This window comes from Rhineura floridana, chromosome 1 (genome assembly GCF_030035675.1).
Source record: "Rhineura floridana isolate rRhiFlo1 chromosome 1, rRhiFlo1.hap2, whole genome shotgun sequence".
NCBI classification, from domain to species: Eukaryota; Metazoa; Chordata; class Lepidosauria; order Squamata; family Rhineuridae; genus Rhineura; species Rhineura floridana.
The window spans coordinates 214017044-214043306 of record NC_084480.1 but is presented as its reverse complement, the minus strand read 5'-3'; the positions used below and the strand labels follow the sequence as shown (position 1 = coordinate 214043306).

Here is a 26263-nt window from a genome sequence, read left to right as displayed (position 1 = left end):
CAGTTCACTGGTTACCTAATGGGGTGGTCATCATCTATGTAATTGTTGCATTTGTACATTACACTAAACCAAGTTTTAGCACTACATGCATGAGCAGAAAGGAGCTGCTGTGACTCTCAGGCTTGCGCAGTCCTGCCATCTCCCCTCTCTTCCTTCTGTGCAGCTGAGAGGAGGACTTTAGCAGAGTTTCCACAAAACGTTGCTTGTCATTATGCTACAAACTAAGGATTATGGTTTAAAACAAGCCATTTATCATAGTTTGAAGTTAGCTTGGGTTTTGAAACTTTCCAGTGTTCGTTTTAAACCAGAGTTGCTGGTTTGTATGTAACAACATGCCAGATTTTGTGGGAAGTTAAACTAAGTTCTGCTGCATGGAAGGATAAGGGGGGAGTGCACAAGCCCAAGATTTGTGGTGGCTCCTTCCTGCTTGTGCATATAATGCTAAACCATGGTTTAGTGTTACATGTAAATGTAGCCATTAACATTACAGCAAAACTTTAGAGCAAAGCATTGCAACAAAAAGCTTATTCATGAAAGGGGGAGAAAGGGTGTTAGGGGAAATGATGTGGATGGTAGCCTAGTAACTGTACAAAAACCTTTATTGTTCCTTTATTACAATAGGAAGCAACTGGGAAAATGTGACTAATCGTCTACTAACCAGTTATATGATCCCCTTCATTTTTTCCTTTCATATGTCTCATGCCAGCATGAAGGCAGCTGATCCCATCAGGACAGGACAGTTGGCATCTTTAGCCCATGCTGGATTTCTGTTTTAGCACGTTTGTTAATACTTATTTAGAACTGGAAAAGTGAAAACCCTTTATAAATCAGAGGCAGTGATGTCCTATATACAAGACCACAAGGTCCATGCAAATTCATCTTAGGCTTTTATTCCAGGGGCTAGGGCTGACAGAACAATTATTTCAGATTCTCTGTGTGATCCTCCCTACCCATGTTATTTCATATAATTGACATCTGAAGGGATTTTCCTCCAGTGAAGACTGCAGGAAAATGGCACTGGCATAAAATCACACACACACCCTCCACCTCCCCATATGTTTGAGGTATCTGTGGCAAATGCTTACAGCTGATCAAGAATCTGCTAGAATTATAATCAACCTGAATGTGTGTTTTGATGCAAACTTTCTTCGTTAATTTTCCCCTCATTACGTAAACACAGGAATAGGAAATGCCCTGATATCCTGTCTGTCCCTGGAAGTAGAGACTGACAGGCCCTAAGTGCTGCGGGATTTTTTTATTTCCAGTCTGATTGACTGTTTTCAAGGAGACAGCAGTTCATCTGACTTTCAAATGTCACCTACATGAATAATGTGAACAAATCAATTTTTTGTATCTCTCTAATGGTATTTTCTCTTACATTTTACTGACAGCTCTAAAACATCAGAACTTTAGGGTGGGAAAGCTACTTCCACTAACCCTCTAGGCTCTAAAGCTTACAATGTGACAAATGAAAAAATAAACAGATGCTTTACTGTTCCAGACCTTGCAATTGTTTTTGCATCATTCAGGCACACAACACATATATCTCTGCCTCTGTGATGTTTTAAAACATTCTACAACACACAGTATTGGAAGCCTCAGATGCATTACTCCCTTTGACAGTAGTTGGCATTTCACCATATATAGTATTTTGGTCATTTGACCATAATAAAGATGCTACTACAACAACAACGCTGAAATAATTCCTGACAGAGATTTGCACATTATCACATACCACCAGTGAGTAGGCAGCAACAGCACCAATTGTTTGAAGGGTTTAAACCTCTGCAGGGTTTAAGACTACACACATTATTATTCTACTGCACTGATGTAAAAAATAATCCAAACTAGGTAAAGGAGGGAAGGTCTTCCCTGCCTCCTCGTCTCATAAAACCATTGTACTGATAATCCAGCTTTCTACAAATCCAAGTCAGTGTTGCCCCAACCCTGAATCAAACCCTGATCCACTTGCCCTTCCCTATGAAGTCAAGTGTACAGCCTTTTGCTCAAATGTGGTTTCAGAAGAACCTTTCCAATCACTGTTCAGTCAGGGATAAAAAGCAATCAACTGGGAAGTGAATATTCTCAATGCCACTTTTGGAGGGATGTGGGACCCTGCAGTTGCCTTTTTGTTACTTCACCCCTATTGAGTCTGAGACATTAGCCAACTAATACCAGAGTCAGACTCATAGTGTTGGAGGGGGCCTTGTAGAATTTTTGGGGAGTAAAGGTGCCCTGAGCACCTTTGATTAATGGATGTCCTTTAAAATAAGGGCTGTCTATCCACAAGATAGACCTGCACTTACAAGATTTAACAGGGTGGTTTATAACAGATGCTACTGGAGGTCTCTGATTCATAGGGTCACCATAAGTTGAAATCGACTTGAAGGCACATAACAACAACAACAATCCACAAAAATTCCAGTGCAGACAGCTTTTCTCTTCTCTCTCTTCTTCCTCTCTCTAAACATCATGGAAAGTGTAGTCAAGAAAAAGAGACTATACCTCTTTCCACGGGGCCAACCTGGAAATAAAGAGAAAATAAAACTACAAGGAATTGAATAAAATATCCTGTCTAAGAATATGGAGAGCAGTTCCATATTATTTCTAAAAAAGTAGTAGTAGCAGTAGTAGTACATAGCATTTCAATTGCATTTTAGAGGATTCAAACACTTCACAAACTTTATTATCTTGTATTCCCAATACCCATATATCGTAAGTCAGTATTATTATCCCCATAATGCAAATGCACTACACATTTGTAATGAGTGCTGAGAATTGTTGAGAGATCTGTTCAGTAGTGTAGTGGCAAATTCAGAAGGGTCCCTTCATGATAGTCACAGTCACGCCCCCTCATAGCCACTGCCCCTTCTAAGATTATAGAATAATCTGGCCAAGTTTAAATACTGCTTTCTGCTTCTCTGTCACTGTCACCATTTGTTCTTTCTCACTATCAGAGATATTGCTTGAATTACTGAATTCAGTGTCTACATGTTTATCTCCTGCTGTTACCAAACTGCTTGATGATGTAGATGGGATGCTGTCCTCAGGATTCACTGTCTTCTCTTCTGCAGTTACAGAATTCTCACTCTCCAAAACCTGTTTTAGCTTTTTGAAGAAGAAACTACTAAAGGCTTGCTGGCGACTGACACTCATTGGGGACTGCATAACTGGCTCAGAAAACCTTACAGCAATAAAGGAAAACACAAACTTTTTAAACGGCTGTGTACATAGGTCTCTCTCTCTCTCTCTCTCTCTCTCCCTCCCTCCCTCCCTCTCTCTCCCTCCCTCCCTCCCTCTCCCTCCCTCTCTCTCCCTCTCTCCCTCTCTCCCTCTTCCTCTCTCTCTCTCTCTCTCATACACACACACACACACACACACACACACACACTCGCTGCTGGGTTAAGCCAAAGCAGGAAAGAAGAAGAAAACATGTTAGAAGGATCTTCTCAGTGGCCAATATACCCCCCTTTTATGCTGATTGGCTCACAGGATGCTGGAAACATAGGGATCCTGCTGAGACCTGGCTCCCAAAAAAGTAAGGGGTCTAAGACCCCCTGAGACCCTAGACGACTATACCCCTGCTCCTGTTCCCATCACAGAGCTACAATTCCCTGAGTTTCCTGGGAAGAGGGATTGATTGTTAAACCACTCCAAGAATTGTAGCTCATAGGGGTCTCCTAACACCTCTCAGCACCACAGTTCTCAGGATTTGGGGGGGAGCCCTGACTTTTTTAAGTGACATGACACTGCTTTAAATTACAGTACAGAGGGGCTGAGTGGCAGAGAGAGCGAGAGAGCTTTTCTATACTACATCTCCACATTATAATTTATATAGCACTCTAAACATGCAAAGACATTGTGCTCTTCGCCTTTTCTGAACTGTGTAAGGGAGATACATTTAAACATGAGAAACGATAGAATTTGAATTCTATGGAATACAAACTGTAATATATATTGTATTTTATATAGTATTTTAAGCAATAAAAGAAGCAATAACAGTACAATTAAAAATCATACAGCATATAGCGCAGTGCATTACAATTGCTGCAACAGGCATAAAAACCATTAAGTGGTCTACCAAGACCCTCAACAATTTTCAAGCGGTCAATAGGGAAAAAAGTTTGGGGCCCAATGGCATACAGAAAAGGGCAAGTGTAATGCAAGTGCAATTAGAGTGCCGGTATGTTTTACCCACTGATGGGGTAAACAGCAGCTTGGATGGGATTTTCACTGGGAACATGATGGGAGGAGGGTTAAACCCTGACTCACCCAGTGCCCACCCCACCCCCGTTGCAGCTTGAGCAATTAAACCTTTAAAAAAGAGCGGGAGATCCGATTATGGACTGTTACTGCTAACTTGGCCCAGAGACCCATGAGAAACAATGCCCATGGTTGAAGCAGGTTGCTATAGGAACAGTGACATCTTCTCCCTCTGTGACATCTCAAACTGGCTTACCTGTCAGATGGCCAGGGGAGCTTTATGAGGGAAGGTACTTGGGCCTTTTCTCTGCCATTAGCATTTGATACCAGCTATGTTTTGGGAGAAAACAAAAAGAGGAAAAGGAGAAAGATTAATATATTTAAAGATTTTAGATGTTAGTAGGGTTTTTTTAATGGCTTCTGGATTCTGGTTCTACCATTGTCCATGATACTTCAGGTAAGTCTGAGGGAGCAGCTTCGGACAGAACATTATGAAATATTATATTGAGGTTTAGTCTAAATTCTTCAGTAAAGTAGTGTTACGAGGCAGGGCCATGGAGCCTGCTAAACTACAATTCCCACCCCACACCCCCACCTAATGGTATGGCTGGTTATGCTTTCCCACGAGGTTTTGTGCGAAGAGTAACAAGGGCAGAAATTAAGATACAAAACTAAAGCTACAGCATAAATGTTCTGCATAATTGTTATCTTGTCCTTTGGCAAATTTCCCTCACCCACAGTGAATCCCATTGTTTGTTAGGAGCCTTAGTTTTCAGGGTCAGTTAGAGATACACACACACATACACAACATCACCAGACTTTCATACCCTCCTTGGCAGGAGGGGGAGAGAGGAAAAAAGTATTTTAAAACCGAGGCTTGAAGGTAAAAAAAAAGGGAAGAGAGGAAGAAAGAGGAAGGGGGGCTGAGGAACATCAGAGCTCCAACACACATGTACTACGCTCTCAAGGAACGCATCAAGGACTGCAGGGACAGAACCGGGGAGACTCTGGGTCTCGGTGCAAAAAAACCTTGAGACCAAGAGATTCCTTCCTGGTTTTGGATCAGAGCTCTTCCACATAGCTTCAGCTGTATTCAACCGCCCACTCCGGGCATAGGATAGGTAATCTCTCTCTTACCTTTCACCTCTTATAGTAATAGGGTCCTTTGATTTCTTAACTTTAAAGTTATGAATGGGTTAGGATATTAATGATAAATGCTGCCACGCACCCAAGTAATTCTGTAATGCTTTCCTACTCTTTCTCTCAATAAAATCAAGCTTTGCTTTATTTTGGTTTGGACCTGCATTTCTTGGGTTAAATATATACACCATTTAAGCACATTTCAGGGCAAAGCGCTTGTTTTATCCCTAGCAAAAGATCCCCTCCTCTCAAGGAGGTGTGTTTCATGGGACATGAGGGTGGCAAATGCACACACTCAGGTCCCCAAGAGCACATGTCGTAACAGTAGCTAGAATTTCCTTTGTTGGTATCTTTAATGTTCTCTCAAAAATGAGATGATAATGATGGAAAGGCCTTTTCATTTGTCACTTCGCTTCAGCTTCCCCACTGTCTGGAGATCAATAAACTCCTAAATACATGTATAAAGCTGGCTCTGTGATACCCACTCCTATGACATCATAAAGAGCTGGACTGGCAAAGGGCGGGCTTAGAATCATGGAGACAGTGAGGGCAAATGTATGTTGGTGTCAGTTGGAGAAGAAACAGACAATAAAACTCTAGGGAGAAGTGGAGGAACAGTGAACATAAGCAACAGCAATGGATAATGACAGATCTGTGGATAGAGATTCAACAACAAACAGCACTCTGAAAGTAGTGGCTTTGAGGATGGGAAATCTATTATCTGACTGTTGGGGCTTATCCACATGGGAACATAACTTCATGCTAAAGATGCTGTTTTTACCTCCTTTGCACCATCTACAGTAAGGAATCAATGGCAGCTGCAAACACAGTGTTTTCTAGTTACGCTTGAGGGGAAGCAATTTCCTAAAGACCACACCCTCTAATTTAACATTTCCACTCCCTCTGGTTACCTGGCAACCGAGTATACTCAGTTTGTTCTACCAGTAAGTTTCATTTAAAAACAACATCCCGGAAGTGTGATTATTTGTATTTTCACTGGTACAATACAGCTGAAATACAATCTTTGTTTGAGCAGTGTTATGCTTTTGTGCACAAGTTGGGGGGGAAAGAAAATAAAGGCACCGTTTGTAGCAACATAAAAAAGCATTGCAGAATGGGGGAGAGCAGCTGTAAGTTGCAGGAAATAAATGAATGGAGGAGGAGGGAGTGGGGGTGGAGAAGGGAACAATTGACACACCCACCTAAAAGCATCACAGCAAAGTGTCTGTAAGCCCTAGAGAAACGGAGTGAAAACATTTTTTCCTTCCCTTTTTGGATTATCATAGGATTGGGTTAGTATGGATTTACAGGGAGGAAACTGTGTGATTGCTTCTGCTTGCCAGTAACGCCAAGTGAACTATGCGAATTAAAAGGGGATGCAAATAGCATCAGACACACAGTAAATCACCGTGTGGATAAGCTCTTGTTTGTTCATTATCATTTAGGGGTAATTGGTTTTGTTACTTGTTTTGTTTACAGTTTATAAAATCAATATCCCCCAAATGCATCGGACTCCAGAATTGGTCCCACCTTGGCTCATCCATTGTAACCCTTCCAACACAAAACCCCTGTGTGCACTACAGATCAATCTAATAAGTGACTTGTGTGCATACAGATGCTAGGGAATTCCTTATGTGATGCTAATTGTTTCATTCTGTTGACAAAAATAAATAGCACAAAATGAGTACAAAATGTAATAGAATCTCTTTTTCAAGGAAGAGTTCTACTTTACAAGATTGAAAAGAAAAATTACAAATGTGCAACTTAGACATAACATATTTATGACAAACAGAAGCCAAATAAAACAGACATACTGTACCCAGTTCACGTGTTATAGTAAAACAATTGTTTATCAAGAATGCACTGATCTGGACCACTTTGTGCCTCCTCAGCAGCGCATGGAAGAAACAAACCATGATCCCTGGCTTAATGTTCTTGACTTATAGATTGTGTGTGCGTTTTAAGTGAAACAAATGATCCCCAGGATGGATATAATGATAAACCAGGGATAGTGGTTTGTTTCTCCCACACACTGGTTGAGAGGAGCAAAGTAGCCCAGATCAGTGCATTCACAGGAAACCATTACCTATGGTTTACAGTGACATGCAAATGAGGCTGATAAAAACATACACATCCTCTTCAGCTGTAAAGAAAAGCTATTGCTGTGAGATAAGAAATTAATAATATGTGGTCATAACTGGAATATATCACTATCTATCACTGAGCAGCTTTTATTTTTCACTAGCCAACTTGTAGCTAACTTCAGTGTTTTGCTCCTGCAAACAGTTGCAGAACATGTTTGAGTGAGCAAAAGATCTTAAACATTTTCACCTGTGCTTTTTCTGTATGTGTAAGGTTTGTTAACTCCAGCTATAAAAACTATGGTAGGAAAATTTATGTATATGCACCTGTCACGGTGATAGTGTTCAAGTCAGGATGGATTAGATTGATGTTGAAATCACATATACTCATGGATAGCCTCACTAAACACAATAGGATTGCCTTTTCAAACTGTAATCCTGTGGTAAAACTTTGCTGGCTGGAAGGTCTGAGCATTTGGCAGACGTCCTCTGAGACACTGCTACCGGGAACTCACACTGGCTGAGGGCCCCCAAAAAGGGCAGCAATGGACATGTTGGGCAAGTACCTTCCAGTCGCTAAACAGGCACAGAGAGGTACTACAAGGCAGCCTTTGTATGAAGTCTTCCCAATAAGAGAAAGCCTACTCTCCTCTTAGATAAGCAGTTCCATTGACAGACTACTCTTACCATTAAGACATTTTCCCTATTGTTTTACTTAATGGTATTTGAAGAGTGCTATCATGTTCCTCCCTAGTCTTCTCCAGGCAAGACATACTCAGCTCCTTCAATTTTTCCTCATGGACTTTTCCCTCCATTCTCCTGATCATCTTTGTTGCCATCCTCTGAACCCATTATCTGCATACATTGTCTGGCACTTGAAACTGTACATAGTACTCAAGATGAGGTCTGACTGATGATGACCATAAGAAAACTATTCCCTCTCATGACTTGTAAACTATGGTTTTATTAATGAAGCCTAAAATCACATTTGCAGCGGCATCACCCTGCTGCCTCATGTTCACCTTGCTTTTGACTACAGTCCTTTTATCCTTCTCACATCTACTACTGCCGCCAGGTATCCACCATCCTATGCCTGCACATTTGATCCCCCCCTCCCTGCAGAACTTTGCATATGATTTAGTTGAATTTTATTTTGTTCATTTCTGCTTATCTTTCATTCATTCAAGGTCATTGGGAATTTCCCCCATCATCTGATGTGCTAGCTACCCCTCCCAGTTCTGTATCATCTATAAATTTGATAAAGATATCCTCCACTCATATAAGAGCCATTGAAAAAATGTTGAAGAGTATTGGGCTTAGGTCAGAAGACTGTGACACCCACTTGAAACCTCTCTCCAGTTTGATAAAGAGCCATTCTTGAGTGCTGGTTTTCCAACAGGCTGTAGACCCAGCTGACAGTATTATCGTCTAGCCCTCATTTAACCAGCTCACTAACCAAAATATCGTAAGAAAGTTTTGTAAATGCTTTGCTGAAAGCAAGATAAATTTCATCTACAGCACTCCCACAGTCCATTAAGCTAGTAACCCAATTAAAAAGAGATAAGATTAATCTGGCAGGATTTATTTTTGCCAAGTTCATGCTGGCTTCTACTAACCACTGCGTTGTCTGAAGCTGACCTAAGCAGCTTCTTATATGTGCTATATGCTGTGGCAGTACTATGCAGTCTAATCAGAATTATTTGTTGTAGCACAGCTTTTAAGTCATGTTTACATGCTTCTTTCACAGGTATTACTGCTAGAGATTGACTTTGTTTAAAACACAATTCATTTTATCACAATTTTCTTTTCCTTTTTTATGGCCAAGAAAAAGTGCCTAGCAGTATGCATGCCATATGGTGAGCACAGCTGTTTTGTGTATAAAGTTTACCAGTGCAGGGGAACAAAAATATTTGAAACATACCTGAATGTCTCTTTTTTCTTAACTTGGTTTTGCTGTTTGTAGCATTGCTTCTTTGCCCTTTCTGCATACCCTTTGATTGCTCTACTACATTTATTTCTAGGTTGTTGCAACTTTACCTCTAAGCTGTGGCAGTATAGAAAACATATCCTATGAGAAAAGGTTAAAGAAACTGGGTATGTTTAGCCCGGAAAGATTGGCGGACGGGGGTGTTGGTGGTTTATGATAACACTCTTCAAATGCCTGAAAAGCTGTCACATAGAAAAGGGCAAACACTTGTTTTCTGTTCCCTCACAGGACTAATACACTTGTTACCAGAAGGGTAAACTTTGGTTGAACATTAGGAGAAATGTCTTGATGGAAAGAGGAGCTCAACAATGGACCCAATTACCTAGAGGGGCATTGGGCTTTCTCTCAGTGGAGGTACTCCAGCAGAGGCTGTACAGCCATCTGTTCAGGATTCTCTAGTTTTGGATCTCCTGCACTGAGCAAGGGATTAGACTAGATGGCTTATAAGACCTCCACTCTACAATTCAATCATATTCTGCCAGCTGTGTAAAAGCAATTTAGCTCTGAGCAAAATACCATGTTGCTCAGGCAGCATGTCTAAATGACCCAGACACAAAGGCTATGCACTGATGTACATAGTTCACAAAATCAGCAGCCTGCCCCATTCTACAGTGTAAAAGGCAAAGGTCTACCAACTCCAACATTTTGTTTTTCAGTGGCCAATGGGAAAGCCCACAATATGTACAGGACAGAAAAATGAGTTCACATGGCTTGTTGAGTCATTTAAATTTTCTTCTACTATACAGACAGAGTTGCTTCCAGACAAGTGAATCCTATATGACTGGGAGACAACCTAAGTCTTTAGCTTCTAAAGTGCTCCTGGTTTTGGAACTTGCTGTAGTCCTGTGCCAACTTACCATTTATGACATGTTCCTGCTATTTTGTGAATTGTGCAACAGCTGTTTTAGTTATCCTAAGCAGACAAATTGAAGTTGCCGGTAATGGAGAATTTTTATATATCCACATAATTAGAAGGTATATATTTATGAAAAATAAGAAAATCACAAGGAACGAGGCAAGGGGGCCATAGGCCTTTTGAAGACCCCTAAGATCCAGTCTCACAGAGAAATGCAGGCCTGTGAGTATGGCCTGGAGAGCAGGCAATGGTTAATTCAACTTACTTTGAACCTCTGCTTTTGCCAAAATAGGCCTGTGTGTGACTGACTTTAATTAATGAGTATATTGTTTGGAAGCAAATGAGCATGTAATCTATGATTGATTTTTAAACTGTTTCATCCTGGGAAAGTGATTATTAGTTGGCAAATTATACACAAATTTTATTCTTGTTCTAGTACAATGGCACCGACTAATGGAAAAACTTTGTAACGTTATCAAATAGTAATGAGAGAAACTTCGAGTTTTAAAATGATCTGGTATGTTTTATTTAATAGAATACAAACTCTGTAAGTGGGTTTTCATGGTAAAAAGGTATTTTTAGGTGGTTTGCCTTTTCCATTCTTCTGAGGCTGAGAGATAGTGGCTGGCTCAGAATCACCCAGTACCTTGTCTTAAATTCAGTCATAGTCCAGCATTATAATCAGAATCCTTATCTATAGCTATGCAGTTTCTTTAAGTAGGAATGGGATTTCTAAGAAAATATAAGAAATAAGAACCCCTACAGCAAACTCATAAAACTGTGGTGCTCATGAACTTCCAGTCACCCTATGCTGAGTGAGCCAAACCCAGCCTGGTATCATTAAGGAACATGTAATATCTCCAGGTGTACCTGGGTTAGCCTGGCTGATCAAGAACAATGGAAAATGGAAAGTACCGGGTATGCATAAAAGCCCATTCACAACAGCAGAATGTAGTATATGGTAGTAACTGGTTTCAACTGGCCTGGAAAAATATGTCATGGGGAACAGCAGAACAATGGTGATATTAGTAAGACAGAAAATTGGAATAAGTAGTATATTAAAACAGTGACAAATTACCTGTACACATGTTCATGTAACTAGAGAGTAGAATTACCTAATGTTTTCTGATTTTTTTGGAAATATTGCAAAGAGGAGGAACTGTTACGTTATGTGGGAAGGAACTTGTGGGGTTGGTAAACTAATGTCACATGTGTACTTAGTACTGTATAAAAGAGCCATGCAGACTGTGCTTCAGTGCAGTCCTCTCCAGACTCTCTGGGAGGCTGACCCTGTGTATGCTGGTAAAGAATAAAGGCCTACCTTTTTGCTTCAAGCCTGTGCCTTCAAATTTCTTCAAGGACCCCCAGTCCAAAGAACTGAAACATTCTCCAACACCAGGATAGTCTAAACAATCAGTCTCTTTTCACCTGATACTAAAGTTTTTAAGTGATCCATGGCAGTCAGTAATAGAGTTTGTTCAAACAGAACTTATCCTCTTCTAGCTTTATGATCATTGTCCGAGATCTTGTATCTGGCAATGGGGCTATCTATGTCCCTGAAACTGGAATAGTAGTCCACAATTATGAAAGAACTGGCCATCTTTAGCCTTGAGAAGAGAAGACTGAGGGAAGATATGATAGCACTCTTCAAGTACTTGAAAAGTTGTCACTCAGAGGAGGGCCAGGATCTCTTCTAGATCGTCCCAGAGTGCAGGATACAAAATAATGGGCTCAAGTTTCAGGAAGCCAGATTTTGACTGAACATCAGGAAAAACAGTACAACAGTGGAACCAATTACTTTGACCTGACAACCCAAATAGTGAAATCAGGATGTTTCCCCAATGAGTGCTTGTTATTCTGCACAGCCAATAAGAGATATGGAGCAGAGCGGAGTGGCATGTTGGATTGGCAAATACATCCCAAATCCTGCTGCTCAAACTGACCAGGGTGGAAGGGAGTTTCCTTGTTTTGTTGCACAAGGTCCCCACAGGTGCAGCTCAGGCCCCTCAGGGGATCCACAGGATCCCATCCCCTACCCACACCCCAGTTTGAGTCTTTCTGATAGCTACTATTGTTGGGGAACTACTGGTGACAGCTTACCACCCACCTCAGAGAAGCTTAGGGCTTCCCTGGGGGCAGAGCAACAGCAGCAGGGTACTTTTTTTGATGGAGGCCTGCAGAAAGGCAACTAATAACCCACACACAGAGACAAGCCACCAACATCAGGGGGAGTAGGAATGTGCTCATAGTGTAATTTGAAAAGCAGGAAAACTACCTTTTCGTTCATCTCTACTTGCTGCTGCTATAATCTTTTCTCAGATTCCAGGCTCACCAGTGCTACCTGGCTAGTTTGTTTCACAGATCGGGTGTGGAAGGAAGACAAATTCCACGTCCACAGATGCCAGAGTCAGCCACCTTGCGTTCATCCCCCACCACGAGCCACAGCCTGCTGCTAGACATAAAGCCACAGCTTCTTGATCTCAGTTGTCTACCCCTTCTGGCCCCATTACAGCAGCTGCACACAAGGTAAAAAGCAGCTATTTTCCTAACTTGGGTGAGTATTTATTTTCCTGGCTTAGAACCAAACTGGTGGCCATGGCATGCCTCTTTCTTTTTTTGTTGGCTTGAGAAAAACATGAAGAGCATGCCCTTTATTTTTTCTGGCTTGAATCCACATCATTGAGCAAGCTGGCTGTCTAAAAGTTGTTTTGAATGCCTTTTGTTCTCTCTGCTTTCCTCTTCGTAGCATGTCCTCTCTGCAAGGCTGTCTGTGGGTAAAACCTGTATGTTTTGGTTTTTTAAATCAAAATCTCTTAGGAGATCACAGAACTCAGCAAAGGCCTGGGAGATAATAAACGGTTTATTCTTTGGTTATGGGTGGGTGTAAACCACCTTAATAAATAAATAAATATCCTGACAGATATTTTGATGCCTGAAAATATTTGAATACAGGCCTGAGGTAATAAAACATTACACAAGAACACAGTTACTTACAAAACAGCCAAGAGTTTAAATTTTGTCACTTGAAAAACTAGCTCAGAAGCGAAGCTGACACACGTATTGAGAAGCTGTCACAGGAGCTTTATGTATCTGGTCTTACACTGTAACATCATCAAATGATATCTGAACCTGTGACAAAGTTAGGCTGTGATCACACTAGTCTCCTATAGTAAAGCATTTCCATTGACCACACCTGGAGGGGGAACAGGTTGATCTGCAAAATCTGTTTGAAACATTTTTTTAAAAAAGTGTACTCAAGTGGATTCCACCAGGTTTTACAGTAAAAAGGGGCAGAGTTTGACTAGTATTGTGTGCCCCCATTTTCAGAAGAGAGGTGGAGACACACTGGAACCGGCAGAACAGTCAGGTCTCTCTGCCTTTAGTCATAACAGCTGAGTTTTCAAAATCTGGGACTGATTTCTGTTCTTTGTCACATGCACTTTTAAAATTGATGTTTGCAGGCTTGTATTCAGATCATGCAATATCATTCAGCATATGGATGCCTCATTATTGGGGACGTTGCTCAAATCTTGTGATCACCCACTCACCCCCAATTGTTTGTTTGCCAAGCTTTTGAAAAGCCTTGAGGGGCTTTTTGTGTTAGTGGGATGCCCTTGACAATGTTTCCACCACTCCCCCTTCCCTGCTACCTCCTTTTTCTTTCCCAAGGCACATAAGTTTTATTTTGGAGAAGAGCATGAGGGTTACAGGTGGCAGAAGGCTCTGTAGAAAGCTCTGCCAACTCTGCCTGAGGAAATTCCTGGGTAATTTTTCAAACCAAGATTGAATTTCTACATGTTGCTTTACCCCTTTGAATTCTGGTTAGAATTCACACACCCAATTTTATCCCTTCAATTCACCTTTAAACAGTAAACCCTGGGGAGATTGGTGGGTCCTCCTCAGACAACCACCCATTCTCTTGAGGCCATTTATAACACCTTCCTAAGCTTGCATTCTACTCCCCTGCAGCTAGGCGGCCGGCATGACATCTTCATACTGAAATATTTGAAATTAAATGTAATGTTTTTACCTGGTAGCGGCCAGCAAGGTAGCACAGGTGTGGCACCACTGTTCTCTTGGCTTCTGAATGTGGCTGAGAAGGGTGAGGGGTGGGAGCTTGGCACAGTGCAGTATGTGGTGGTGGAGCCAATCTGACACTCCTGACACTGAACTCCCCATGGTTTTGTCCCCCCTTCTCAGCCAACAGCATGACCCGCTGTGTCTGGAATCTGGGAGAGCAGTCGTGCCCCACCCACTGTGCCTTATTAGCCAGGTATGGAGCTAGCAGGCAGCCAGGTTGGGCACTGGTTGAGGGCCCCTGTGGCTGACAGGGGCCCCTTCAGCTGGGCATGGGTAGTTCCCGCTCTGCAATCTGTGCTAGCAGACACACTTTTGATGCTGAGACCATTCCTCTGTAGAATGTTGGACATCCATGTCACAATTACATCATGTCTCGTCATTGTAAAAATCAAGCAAGTCATGCTTAATTCCCTCTGTCATAGAAAAGTTATGCAGAGTTACTGGGAAGAATTTCCTGTATCCCTTGTTGGAGACATCAGAGCCAACTGAAAAAAAGCTGTGCACAATCTAAGTCCTTAAGCAAAAGTTCTGGTGATTTTGATGCCAAAATACAGTCTGTTATGCTTATGTGCTTTTGTCAGTCCACAGTATTTTTTTTCCAATTTCCGAATCAGGCAATTTTCTTTGAACAATATTGTTTGAGGTCTTGGCTTGCATAACTTAAATGGTGGGAAATACTGTGATAAACATCTCCCACTTCAGCTACTGTTGCCAGATTTTCTTGGGATGAGTCTCTTTTGGTAAAAAGCTATGAGATTTGTGGCATTCCTTTCTGTTGTTTTTCTAATTCATTATGTTTTAAACTTTCTGCATGGCTTCTTACTGCTTTCTTTCCTTATATTTAACTGAAAACCCTAGGTGGCAAAAAGGGCATTCTGCTGTAACTGTTGACTTTTTGAAGGCAATTTTTGAATGCTTCTTCTTTGCACTATTCATCCATAAAACCACACAAATACCTTGGTCTTTTTTTACACTATAAATGCCACTATACTTCACCACCACCTCTGTCTTTTTGTTTTGGTTTGTTTTTGTTCTTTTGTTTAAAGAAGGCCTCTCTGCACCATACTGGAGTCTGAATAGAAGCCCAGATCCTTCTCCTTGTCCCTGCTTAGGTTCTTTTAGTCTCCTAACTCCATTGAACTGGTTTCCACGGTTTCCTCCTCTCTTGACTGACTTAAGCCCTTTCCCTGCCACTGGTAAGTTTGAGCACCTTCTGCCAGTTGAGCACCTTCCTGCTCAGACTCCATTTGTAACATTTATTTATTTACCAAATTGATATGCCACTAGATTGCATTAAAAACCTCTAAGCAGTTTACAAAAAACATTGAACATTATCAATAAAACAGTTAAAAACAAGTAATTAAAAACATTTTTAAAATAATTAAAGCAGCAACTAACTAAAAATATTAAAACACATCAACAGCTTTGCATCTGAATAGGCTTGCCTAAACAAAAAAAAATTAAGCAGGCACCAAAGGGAATATCGTGAAGGCGCCTACCTGATGTCAATAGGCAGGGAGTTCCAAAGAGTAGGTGGGGCCACACTAAAAGAACGATTTCTTACAAGTGTGGAGCAAGTATTATGTGGCATCTGTAACAGGGCCAGTTCCACAGATCGAAGTGCTCAAGTGGGTACATATGGGCAGAGCTTGGAAAAGTTACTTTTTTGAACTACAGCTCCCATCAGCCCAATCCAGTGTCCATGCTGGCTGGGGCTGATGGGAGTTGTAGTTTAAAAAAGTAACTTTTCCAAGCTCTGCATATGGGGTAAAGCAGTCCCGCAAGTAAACTGGTCCCAAGCTGTTAAGGGCTTTATATACTAGTAGTAACACCTTGAACTTGGCTCAGTAACAAATTGGCAACCAGTGCAGATCTCCGAGCAGAGGTGTTATATGGAGGCTGTTATATGGAAACTTGGAGAATTGGAAACCTAGAAGGCTCCCTCAACACAGGGGACAGAATGGGGCCTCCTCTTTAGCAGTAAATGATGCACAGATTACATCTCCTGCCAGAAATCATGGGGATTTTAGTCAAGCCTCTTGAATCCTGTTGGGGAAAGTTACTCCATATTTCCTCATTTGTCACAAGCAGAAGCTTTTCAAGTGATGAATATGAACACTCAAAAATGGCAATTTATTTTCAGCACTAAGTAAGCCCCTGTGGCAGGGAAGAGGTGGGACCCAAGCCCCAATTCATGGAAGAGTCTGCTCGAGGTGTGGGAGGGCTATAGTAGACTCAAATTAGGGTTGCTCTAATTTGAACAGAAGTACTTGCACATTTGATCACCCACTTTTGAATAATCTCCCCTATCATTATACAATATCCATATACTCCACAGTTCATTGTCTTGACCTATATGACTCTTTCTGATATATTAGAGCAGAAGTGGGGAACCCATAGTCCTCCAGATGTTTTACTGTACTACAACTCCCATCAGCCCCAGCCATCATGGCCAATGGTCAGAGATGATGGGAGTTGTAGTCCAGCAACATCTGGAGGACCAAAGGTTCCCCACTCCCACATTAGTGACATAGCTACATCAGGCAGCAACATATAACATCATGACATTTTCAACATAGCGCTTTATTGGCTGTTTAATGTGTTGTATTATTTACAAAAGCTATTGCCAGCTGTGAAGAATGCAGCAGCCGTAGCAATGGCTCCCAGAGCAGCAGTATGACTACTGCAGCATCTCTGCCACAGCAGTTATGGAGACACTTATATTACTCCTCTAAAAACATATGCTAAATAGTTTTGTACAACTCCCCCCCACTCCCCCCCAAAAAAGAAGCCAACATATTCAGAACATGTCTGTCCCTTCAAATGGGCCTTTTGAAAAACTGGACTTTGCAGAAATTTGTCCTAGTCCTATTAATTATGCAATAATTTAAAGTTTGCAGCAATGAACCCAATGGTAACAAGGTTTTCTAAAGTAAAACAGTGTTGTCAGAGCAAAATAATGCATTTTAGAATGCATTATTAACAAGCTTGCTTCTGTAAAGAAAGGATGTGTGACTTTTAAAATATAAATGAATTCTACCAATGCTTGCTAAGAGTTTCAACACAGCCACCACTCTGAGATGCTTGTTGGTAGAATATAGATTCCTGAAAGGTGGTTGGCATAGTGAGACCATTTTAAATCTATTGGAACTCTGGAAAAACCAAGTAAATGAATGTCCAAGATTCTAAGAAAGCTGAAGTATGATTAGCATAAAGATGTGGGAACTTTTGACATGACTCCAGCTGCAGCACACTTTCAGCAAACTCTAGAGAGTTTCATTCAGCAGAATGAGCTTACCAAGAAAGCAGTCATTTTTGGCTAGGTCTCCAATACTAGCAACAGCTGTGAGTTCAGCTGGTAAACAGTTTTGTTTTCTGCTTGTCAGTGAGCTTCCAGGACAGATGTGAAACAAAAATAATAATAAAAATAGGTCACTGAAACATAAAAATGAATGCATCAAGCTGAAAAACTAGTAGTGCTGGGATATTGCAGCACAGCCAATAATAGCAAATTATATATTATATATACTTGTACGGGGCATCAAACTGCCTTCATATGATAACAATTTCCTAGATGCTTTGCCAATTGCAGCAGCAAATGAAGTAGGTGAGGTCCAATTCTCATGTTTCCACTCCTCATTGCCTTGATCCCAGGATAGCATACAAGAGAGACCAGCAACATGTTTACTCACCATGCCCTTGTTGCCCACACCCTTCCACCTATGGGCTGGGAGACACTGGCATAGAAGTGACTGCATCACCAGCCCCTAATACACTGTTGGCAGAAAAGCAATTAATTGATGGGTTTCTTAAATGGCACAAGTAGGCAGAGGAGAAGTTTGTAATAGGCATGGCAATCGTAACACAGACACCATCCAGTGGCTACCTATGACACTAGCACAACCTTCAACTTCACAGCAAAACATGTCCAATAGCTCCACTTGGTGGAACAATTATAGCTTCCCAGTAACTACAGTTATAGACTAGTCAATCTGGCTCAGAAATGTGCAGGACCTCAAATGTAGAGCATATATACAAAAACATTTGGGAAAACTAACTCCATCATATTCAGGTAGTATTCCAGGATTGCCTCCCAGGAAAATCCCCTCTCTCACACACCCAAACACCCTTTATGATGTTCTTCATGTTTTTTGAAACAACAGGTAATTTTACAATAGCCATTGTTAAACATTCATGTAAATTTGCACTTTGGTATGCATTATGTCAAACAGTTATTCCACTAGGGCACTTGACATATTTGTCTAAACAGATAGAGGTTAAGCATTCTAAAATGACCTTCCTAATCCAATTCTCTTTTTAAATTAACGTGGCTGTTTGTGCTCTGCTTCTCTGCTCACCAAGGATACACACACAGGTAGGAGATGCACCATGGAGCTTCTAATAGCCTGAGCTAAAAACTGCAATATTGTAATAAAATATTATTAAAGTACATTAAAAAGCAGGTTGTGAAATGAAAATGCTCTCTAAAAACTATTGGCAAACCGATCTATAAAAGAAATTGGACTAGGAACATTAACCTTCCAAAGAAGAAATTCTGTTCACATCTTGGCTTTCTACTTTGTCAGCTGTCACAATGGTGACAGTGCTCCATCTGCTGGTAGAGGTTAGAAAGCTCCTTTTAGTGTATCTTTCCCTTTCCCCTCCCCCTGCCCACATGCTTTCAACCTGTGTGTTTTTTTATTTCACGGAATCACTGCTACCTGAGAGAGGTTGAAGGAGGTGCTATATTAAATTATTATTAGTCAAATTGGATAGGTTGTATTATAGCTAAATTAAAGCAGTGGGAGCGGCATTTTCAAATGGTCCTATACTGCTACCCTTTCATACAGATCATGGCAAATCTAGTTATATGGAAATATTTTTGCCTTTGCAAGCCAGGCAACATGAAAGGAAAGGAGTGTGCAATTTGCATCAAGGCCCAAGTGATGGCAATCTCAACAAGGTGAAATTTCGCTAACAAAATCAAGTCTAGGGATTCTATGTAAGCGAATACAAGGTGAAGTGATACACTACAAAATGAAAAAGACCTAAAAGACCTAACTACATGGCTTCCTGATGGTACGGCATCCCTCCCTTCAGCACAAAACCCTCGCTACTCTCGGTGGGTTGTGTTGCTAACTCAGAGCACTTCTCTTTGGCAAAGGGATCCTGCTCTTGCACCACTTGCAGCTCCGTCACCCAAGACTCTTGGCATTCCCCCACTAATATCTTTTTGGGAGGTATGATTAGTTGTGGCAGTTTCAGGATCAGGCTGTCTAGGTATTCTGGCTTGCGGGACAATACATCTGCTTGCTTGTTCTGCGCTTGCGGGATGTAGTGAATTTTGAAGTGGAAGCGAGTGAAGAATTGTGCCCATTGGACCTGTCTCTGATTCAATTTGCGGACAGTCTGAAGACTCTCCAAATTCCGATGGTCGGTGTGCACTTCTATCTCGTGCTGCTCTCCTTCTATGTGATGCCACCAAGTTTCAAAGGCATCCTGGATGGCCAGCAACTCCTTTTCCCACATGGTGTAGTTTTGCTCTAAACTGGTCAACTTCTGTGAGAAATAAGCGCAGGGTCTCAGGCCTCCCTCTTTATGTGCTGGTTGTAAAAGCACCACTCCGATGGCCACGTCCGGCACATCCATCTCAACCACAAAGGGGAGCGTGGGGTCTGCGTGCTGTAAAATGGGCTCTGAGGCTAACCGCCCCTTCAACTCTTCAAAGGCTTGCTGCATGGCTTCTGTCCAGAGAAAGGGGCCCGGCCCCTTTAGATAGTCCGTGAGGGGTGTCCTCTTGTTGGAGTAGTTTGCGATGAACCGGTGGTAGTAATTGGCAAACCCCTGGAAGCGCTGTAACTCTTTCTTGGTACAAGGAGGTTGCCACATAAGAACGTAGTGAACCTTACCCACATCCATCTCTACCCTGCCTGGTGAGATGCAATACCCCAAAAAGTCCAACATGGTCACATCAAACCTGCACTTTTCCAACTTGGCATAGAGGCAATGTTCCCAGAGGCACCGCAACACAGCCTTCACATGTTCTTCGTGTTCCTCAGGGGAGTCAGAATATATCAGAATATCATCCAAATACACGATCATGAATCGATCCAAATAGTCCCGAAAGATGATGATGATGATGATGATGATTGTATCCCGCCCTTCCTCCTAGCAGAAGCCCAGGGCGGCAAACAAGGCACTAAAAACACTTTAAAACATCATAAAAACAAATCTTAAAATACATTAAGACAAAACAGCATTAAAAAAATTAAAAAACTTTTTAAAAAAAGGGTTAAAAACATTATTAAAAAACATATTAAGCAATTCTGACACAGACACAGACTGGGATAGCTCTCACCTTAAAAGGCTTGTTGAAAAAGAAAAGTCTTCAAAAGGCGCTGAAAAGTTAGCAGAGATGGTGCCTGCCTAATATTTAAAGGGAGGGAATTACACAGGGTAGGTGCTGCCACACTAAAGGTCCATTTCCTATATTGTACAGAACGAACCTCCTGATAAGATGGTATCTGCAGGAGGCCCTCACCTGCAGAGTGCAGTGATCGACTGGGTATGTAAGGGATAAGACGGTCTTTCAGGTATCCTGGTCCTGAGCTGTATAGGGCTTTGTACACCAAAACTAGAACCTTGAACTTGGCCCGGTAGCAAAAGATGTCATTCACGAAATTTTGGAAGACTCCTAGAGCATTAGATAGGCCAAATGGCATCACCAAGTACTCGAACTGACCATATCGGGTCTTGGAGGTGGTCTTCCACTCATCCCCCTCTTTTATTTGCACCAGCTTATAAGCCCCCCTCAAATCGAGCTTGGTATAAATCTTGGGAGACCGCAATCGCTCCAGCATTTCCGTGATGAGTGGCAAGGGGTAGCTGTTGGGGATGGTTATGTGATTCAGCACCCTGTAATCATTACACAGGCGTAACTCTCCATTTTTCTTCTTAACAAACAGCAGAGGTGCCCCGGCCGGGGACTGAGAGGGTCGAATGAAGCCTCTCTTCAGGTTCGTGTCCAGAAACTCCCTCAGCGCTGCCAACTCCAGCTTTGACAGGGAATAGATGTACCCGGACAGAATGGGCACTTGTAGCATTAGGTTGATGGTGCAGTAATATGGCCAGTGGGGGGCAGTTGGTTGGCTTTTTTGTCAAACACATCCCAGTATTCCACATATTTCTCGGGTAGAGGAGCTTCCTTCTGCAATGTTGCTCCAGCCACTATCTCAGGGTCAGGTTTTTTCCTATCCTGGCAGTGTTGTTGGCAATATCTCGAGGCGAACGCCAGCACCGCCTTGTCCCAGAAAATGGTCCACTGGGAAGTGAGGTAGAGAAGCCACATAGAATGACAGTTCCTCCACATGCCCCGGGATCTCTATCCCTAGCATCTCGGTTGCTCCGGTCACAGTTCCTGACTTTAGGGGGTGTCCATCAATGGTCTCGACGGACAAGGGTTGCTCAAGCGTCTGAATGGGGATGCCATGCTCACGGGCGATATTACAGTCCATGAAACTCGATGACATCCTGCTGTCAATCATGGCCTTGACTTGGAAACTCTGTTCCATGGGCAGAGTCAATCGGACCAGCACGAGCAGGGTGGCTTGCGACGGAAGTGGTTGTTGCTGAGGCAACTTCTTTGACTTGGCTCTCAACTCTTGGGCCTCTATGAGAGCTGGGATTTGGAGTTTTCCGGCATCGGGGTCTTCTCAGTTTTGGAAGAGCATCCTCAGGCCAGGTGCCCCCCTTTTCATCAGTATAGGCACAGCCCCTCCCTCCTGCGCTTCTCCTTCTCCTCCTGTGACAAGCGTGGTCGGGCCCTGCCAATTTGCATGGGCTCTACCCCTGACGAGGTCGAGGTTCCCATGCTAGACAGATGACGGATGAGGGGGAGAGGTAGTGGTGCCTGGGAACAGAGCGGCTCTGCTCTGCTCTCCAACTGATGGCCCTCGAGCCAACAGTCTATCTGCAAGCTCAACTGGATCAACTGCCAACTTGCCTGGTGGGGAGGTGCGTGCCAGCTCATCCAGCACCTCTGGGCTCAAACCATTCTGATAGAAGTACATCAGAGCCAGGTCGTTGTAATCAGCCTCTTGGGCCAAGACATGGAATGTGTTAGTGTAGACCCCCACAGAGCCCCTTCCTTGCTGCAGGGGTCCTAGCTGGCGGGCGACCATCTCCTTCCATTGTGGATCTTGGAACATTTTTTCCATGGCTGCGATGAAGGCGGGGTATTGACCCAGGATGGGGTCATTTCTGATCAGATACAGGGTGGCCCACTTGGTGGCACTGCCGCTAGCCTCCATATTTTCTGTCATGGAAGCGTCGGAGAAGAGGGATGATGGCTGAGTCAAGCTGTTCTGCCCAGAGTCTGAGAGACGACACAGAGACGAGACTGGAATTAATGCTTGTTTTATTAGAGTAACGGTTACATTGAAAACAGTGCGCTTCATAGACCTCTGTATGCTGACTCACTACTGACCCTAACTAGACTACCTAAGCATGCTCTGCAGTGTGTGGAGTAAGTTGACTCAGCACCCCAATCAGGGGGGCGCTGCCTTAAATAGGAAAGGTCTTTGCCCATAATCTCTGATCCTTCGAAGTTTCACCTTCTGACCGACCTGCGTCTTGCGGCGTCTCGAGTGCGGTGAGGGGGGACGAGCCTCTGCCTGCTCATCTGACAGTGCAGGCTTGCTAGGTGCCAGCTCAATTCAGGGGGCGGGGAACCCGCTGGTGGGGAAGCATTTGAAGTGCCAGGCAGGGAGTCCTGGGGGGGTGGAGTTGGCACGCGTGTGAGGTCATCTCCCAACAGCTCTGTTGGACACTTGTAGGTGGAGCCAGCTCTGCGTTGATGGGAGGACTGTCTGTGGGAATTGATGGGCTGTCGACTTCACCCCCTCCCTCAATGCCCTCAAAAACCTCATCTACCTCTGGCTCCTCTCCCTGATCTATCTGGGGGAGTTGGGGCTCAACGATCATATGCTGATGATAAGGTTGCCAGATCAGAAAGCATCCCAAACCCTGAGATTCTAGGGGCATGTCCGAGTGATGTCATGGGGCATGTCTGAGTGATGTCATGGGGTGGGTCCAAGTGATGTCATGGGGCAGGTCCAAGTGGCATCATAGAGCAGGTCCAAGTGATGTCACAGAGTGGGTCCAAATGACATCATGGGGCAGGTCCAAGTGATGTCATTAATCATGATAAATTAAGCATCAACCGCAGTTGCTTGGCGCATACAGTTCATACAAAAACATTTATCTGATTGGAAATTAAGACAGAAATTTTAGCTAAAAGACGGAGCCTGGGTAGAGAACATTTAATCTAGCCAATTCGCTTCTGGCAAAAAGGGTTCAAGTGCCCGCAGGCCAGGCCAGTCACCAGAAGGCCATTGTAGGAGGAAAGGAGCCTAATGCTGTGGAAATGTTAGATGGGAGCACTCAGGAGTAAAATGGATGCCCCCGAAGAGTGCAATTCTAAACACACTTACTAAGGGAGTAACCCCATAGAACTCAATAGGACTAGATATGGTTTGGATTGTGTTGTTGGTAAAGCTTGACTAGGATCCTCTGCAAAGATATCCATATCCAAGTAGGGTTGGCAACCCCCTGCCCCTACCTTTTTACATCCAAATTTCTTTACAGATTTGACCCTTCACTTCAGAAAGAGGTCTGAGTAATGAGTATTAAGATTCTCTACCCTTTTCTGTCTCCCCTGTGGGCTGCTATAAACTCACTTCACAGGCCAACCCAATTCCAGTGAATATAATTGACAGAAAGAAAGCACAAATGATTTGGTCTACCTTCATAGGCAGCAGCTTGGGAACAACAACAATTGCAGCCATGCTGCCCAGTATGTGAATTCTCTTTTACCACTATTGGACAAGAAACAAACCGTCATACAGCCAACAAGGTGCATCATCAGTGGGTTTAAGAAGGTTGAGTGGAGCGCATGGAACCATTGTTGTTGCTTCTTTGGATGAAAGGGAGTGAGGATAAAGGTAATTGAAATGCAAACAGAAAAAGAAAAAGACAGTGATGATTTCTTAAATGCAGTACTGTACCCACCACAACAAGATTCCTATTAGTAAGGCAGAAAACTCAGCATCCCACAACCAGTCAGGATTCCTAACCAAAAACCAAAACTAAAAAAATCCTGGCAGCCAGTCAGCCAAGGTCACAGAAATCCCCATGCAGCACAACCTGACCTGGGGGCTGCAGTTAGTATAGAATGCTGTGGCACAATTGCTGACATGAGTGAGACCCTATCAGCACATAATACCTCTGCTCCGAAATCTGTACTGGTTGCTGATATGCTAGCAAGCCAAAAAATTCAAGGTATGCTTTCCATGTTACAGGTGCCACATGCTCTTGTAAGAAACCAATCCTTCAGTGTGGCAGCACCTACGCTTTGGAACTCCCTGCCTATTGACATTAGCAGGTGCCTTCATTGTACTCTTTTTGGCACCTACTAAAAATATTTTTGTTTAGGTAAGCCTACCCAGGCATGTAGAAGCTATTATTTTTTATCTATTTTATTTTAGCACAATCCTAACTATGTCTACTCAAAAGGAAGTCCTATTGAATTCAATGGGGTTTACTCTGGGTATGTTTACTCTGGAAAAGCATGTACTGGATTAAAGCTTCATATTGGGAAGTTTGCAAAACACTGCCCCCTTTGAGATTTAAACCTGTCTGACTTCTACACAAGACAGAAAAAGACTGAAAGTTTACTTATTCAATTTGTGAGATGTTCAGAAAAGCAGGAAAAAACACGTTTTCTGAGCCTTGGGCCAGTCACTGCATCTCAGCCTCAGAGGGAGGCAATGGTAACCCCCTCTGAATACCGCTTACCATGAAAACCCTTTTCATAGGGTCGCCGTAAGTCGGAATCAAATAGAAAGCAGACAATTCAATTTGACTCTTATCGTTTTTGGGCTCTATAATTCCTTGTCAATCACAACCCTGACTTCTTATTGGCTAAAAACCCGAAAGGGCAGGGATTAGAGCAGGATTTAGAGCAACTAAGAAGTTGTGGGGGGGTGGCTGACATTTTGGTGTATATCTCTGCAACCAGACCACCTAGAAACTTAATTTTTTTAAAAATGAAAGCTGAAAGTCCAGAGATTAAGGTGAGTCACCAGGAGACCCAGAGAGGACCCCCAAAAACCTGTGTCTCTGGCTGAAAAATGAAGATCTGATAACCATAGCTGATGAGGTTCTAATTAGCAGAAACTACCCAGGACAAAGAATTTGGGGATCGTCATGAAAAGTTCATTTTCAGTGTGATGATGTAGTATTCTATAAAATAACCAAAGGTGTGCATGATTAGGGAAAGTACAGAAATAGCACTAAATGTGATCAGACTGAAGAATATTAAGATTACATCTTAATAACTTATCTCAAGCCCGAAACATCTAGTATTTGTCTGCTTGCTTAGTGGCATAGTATATCTACTGATAGTCCATATTTTTTTACAATATGTGTGTGTGTGTGTGTGTGTGTGTCATTAATAGCAAGTATCATGATACCATTACATACATGACCATTGAGCCAGCCACCCACTCTCACTCTAACATATTTTGCAGGAGTGTTGAGAGGATAAAATGGGGGGACTATGTATGCCACCTTGACGGAAAGGCAAGATATAAACATAATTAAAAATATTGTTCACTATTTCCACTTTTGAATCCTAGGGGAGTACAACTGAGTTTAGTGTTCTTTGGGATTTCTGAGTTCCTTTTTCACTGCAGTACTTGTTACTTTATGGAACTGTGGCTTTTTGGTCAATATATAGTCATGTTGTACTAAATTTCATTCAGTGGACGTGGCATGCCACAATGTGTGTCATTGGAAGTGTCACCACTCCCCCACTCTTTACACACATGTGCACTTCTGTTCCCTCACGATTCATCA

General features: G+C 42.6%; 1 long non-coding RNA gene across 1 annotated transcript; it reads right to left on the bottom strand.

The window, feature by feature from the left end:
* Positions 1-273: 273 nt before the first annotated feature.
* LOC133368336 (uncharacterized) lies at positions 274-12731 on the bottom strand. The gene is made up of 3 exons (XR_009758625.1): positions 12543-12731; positions 4460-4533; positions 274-2524 (listed from the first exon to the last, which is right to left on the bottom strand). It is a non-coding gene; the product is annotated as an uncharacterized LOC133368336 (long non-coding RNA).
* Between the last annotated feature and the right edge of the window lie 13532 nt (positions 12732-26263).